Genomic DNA, 3,829 nt, shown 5'->3' with positions numbered 1-3,829 from the left:
AATACCAATAATTTCATCCTTACTAGGCAATTCTTTATCATGGGGTTGTCTATGAAACTTAGCAAAATTAAACTCATGAGACATATCCCCTAAACCAATAGTAACAACATCCTTTTTGCAGTCTATCTTGACATTACAGTATTCAAGAAGGGTCTACCAAATATGATGGGACAAAAGCTATCTTGAGGGGAGCCAAGAACAAGAAAATCAGCAGGATATTCAACTTTCCCACACAAGACTTCAACATCTCTAACAATCCCAACTGGTGAAATAGTATCTCTATTGGCAAGCTTGATTGTAACATCAATTTCCTCTATCTCAGCAGGTGCAATACCATGCATAATTTCTTTGTATAAGGAATGAGGTATTGCACTAGCACTAGCACCCATATCATATAAGCCATGATAACAATGATCTCCTATTTTAACAAAAATAACAGGCATGCCAACAACAGTTCTATGTTTATTCTTAGTATCTGGTCTAGCAATTCTAGCAGCTTCATCACAAAAGTAAATAACATGCCCATCAATATTATCAGCCAAGAGATCCTTAGGTGTCATACCTGACTCCTGACCTTCGTCGAGATCCCAATCGTTAGACGTGCGTTTAATTCTTTCCAATAGATCCCCTCTGAATTCAATAGTCTTCATCATAAAAGAACCAGTACAAGAAGTATCGAGCATGGAGCGATTGTTGAGAGAAAGTCGAGCATAATTTTTTGGAATAATCATTTCTCTTGAGAGCACATGATTGGGGCATGAATATAACATTGACTTAAGCCTCCCCCAAGCTTGAGCGATGCTTTCTCCTTCGCGAGGCCAAAAATTATATATATAATTACGATCACGCTGAACAAGATGCATAGGATAAAGCTTCAAATGAAATTGCAATTTCAATCATTTGTCGTTCCATGATCCCATATCCTAACATAGCCTAAACCATGTCAATGCCTCTCCCTTCAAAGATAAAGGGAAGACCTTCTTCTTGATAACATCCTCGGGCATACCTGCAAGCCTAAATAATCCACAAACTTCATCCACATAGATTAGGTGCAAATCGGGATGCAATGTTCCATCTCTTATAAAAGGATTAGCTAGCAGTTTCTCTATCATACCCGAAGGAATTTCAAAGTGAACATTTTCAGTAGGTTCAGTAGGTTGAGCAGCAACTCTTTGCTCTACTGGTCGGGGCGAAGATACCCCGAACAAGCCCCTTAAGGGATTAGTTTCCATATTAACAAGTGACAGTAAATTTCAGCACACTATATAAATTTTTCCTTACCAAGTTCCACTTACCAAAGGCGCTTCACTCCCCGGCAATGGCACCAAAAAAGAGTCTTGATGACCCACAAGTGTAGGGGATCTATCGTAGTCCTTTCGATAAGTAAGAGTGTCGAACCCAACGAGGAGCAGAAGGAAATGACAAGCGGTTTTTAGTAAGGTATTCTCTGCAAGCACTGAAATTAACGGTAATAGATAGTTTTGTGATAAGGTAATTCGTCACGGATAACAAGTAACAAAAGTAAATAAGGTGCACCAAGGTGGCCCAATACTTTTTGTAGCAAAGGACAAGCCTCGACAAGTTCTTATATAGAGAAAAGCGCTCCTGAGGACACATGGGGATTACCGTCAAGCTAGTTTTCATCACGCTCATATGAGTCACGTTCGTTACTTTGATAATTTGATATGTGGGTGGACTAGTGCTTGGGTACCGCCCTTTCTTGGAAAAGCATCCCACTTATGATTAACCCCTCTTGCAAGCATCCACAACTACAAAAGAAGTATTAAGGTAAACCTAACCATAGCATGAAACATATGGATCCAAATCAACCCCTTATGAAGCAATGCATAAACTAGGGTTTAAGCTTCTGTCACTCTAGCAACCCATCATCTACTTATTACTTCCCAATGCCTTCCTCTAGGCCCAAACAATGGTGAAGTGTCATGTAGTCGACGTTCACATTACACCACTAGAGGAGAGACAACATACATCTCATCAAAATATCGAACGAATACCAAATTCACATGACTACTTATAGCAAGACTTCTCCCATGTCCTCAGGAACAAACGTAACTACTCACAAGTTCATGTTCATAATCAGTGGGGTATTAATATGCATATAGGATCTGAACATATGATCTTCCACCGAATAAATCAACTAGCATCAACTACAAGGAGTAATCACACTACTAGCAACCCACAGGAACCAATCTGAGGTTTTGGGACAAAGATTGGATACAAGAGATGAACTAGGGTTTGAGAGGAGATGGTGCTGGTGAAGATGTTGATGGAGATTGACCCCCTCCTGATGAGAGGACCGTTGGTGATGACGATGGTGATGATTTCCCCCTCCCAGAGGGATGTTTCCCCGACAGAATAGCTCCGCCGGAGCTCTAGATTGGTTCCGCCAAGGTTCCGCCTCGTGGCAGCGGTGTTTCTTCCCGAAAGCTTTCTTATGATTTTTCCAGGGTAAAAGACTTCATATAGCAGAAGATGGTCACCGGAGGCCTGCCAGCGGGCCCACGAGGCAGGGGCGCGCCCAGGGGGGTAGGGCGCGCCCCCCCTCGTGGCCAGGGTGTGGGCCCCCTCTAGTACTTCTTCCGATCAGTATTTTTTATGAATTCCAAAAATGACTTTCGTGGAGTTTCAGGACTTTTGGAGTTGTGCAGAATAGGTCTGTAATATTTGCTCCTTTTCCGGCCCAGAATTCCAGCTGCCGGCATTCTCCCTCTTCATGTAAACCTTGTAAAATAAGAGAGAATAGGCATAAGTATTGTGACATAACGTATAATAGTAGCCCATAATGCGATAAATATCGATATAAAAGCATGATGCAAAATGGACGTATCACCACCTTAAGTTTCCCTTAGTTAAATATAACTCCCACATCTTTCATGAATCTCACAAACAAATCCACGTCTATGAGCACAACATAACAATATAAGCATAACGTAGTAACACCCAGGGGTTTGAATGTAAGACAGTAGGTTCCTACCTCATCAACTACTTCCCAAATACCCACATGTTAACACATCCTACTCATGCAATGTTTGAGGGTGAAACTAATGCATAAAAACTAGGTATGAAAAATATGATCAAAGTGTGAACTTGCCTTGTACTGTCGATGAAGATGATTCGCACTCATAACCCCTGATAGTTCTACTCGTCACACTCCGGTCAATCTATCATGAGCAAGCAATTGCATACATAAGCACTCATGCAAAAGAATCAAAGAAAATATCTCAGAAAACTTTGAAAATAAGCAAACAACTCTTGCATCAGAAAACAATTTCTAACGAAGAAGTGGGATCATAATGAAGAAGTGAATCATAACGAATAGATGAGATAGAGGGGATCATAACAAAGAAGTGGGCATTGGTTTCATTGTATTTGGACAAACGGTGTAAAAGTTGTGTTAGTTTGAAAATCAGGGGCTAATCTATGAAGAAAAATATTCACAAATGGGTCCCTGGCGAAAATAAAACAGAAAAAGAAAAATCTATCGGACGAACGTCCGCTACGAAAACCTAACGAACGAAACCGTTCGCTGCGAAGACCTAACCTAGCGAACATTCACTATTTAGATAAAACCGATTTGAAAATAAAAAACCGATCTAATCGTGGACCGTTGGATGGAGATCGAACGACCGAGAGGGGATGGGGCATTACCGCAGCAACGGGGCTGACGACGGTGAAGAAGATGGAGGCGGCGAGTCGGATCCGGTCGGGATGGCGGCTCCAACGGTCATTGAGGCCGACGAAGAGGTTGAGGAGGGGCGTCGCGGTGCAGCAGAGTCGATGCGGGGGTCAGCAATGGTCGACGGCGACG

The sequence above is a fragment of the Triticum dicoccoides genome, chromosome 5B, assembly GCF_002162155.2.
Source record: "Triticum dicoccoides isolate Atlit2015 ecotype Zavitan chromosome 5B, WEW_v2.0, whole genome shotgun sequence".
NCBI classification, from domain to species: Eukaryota; Viridiplantae; Streptophyta; class Magnoliopsida; order Poales; family Poaceae; genus Triticum; species Triticum dicoccoides.
This window is presented reverse-complemented; position numbering follows the sequence as displayed.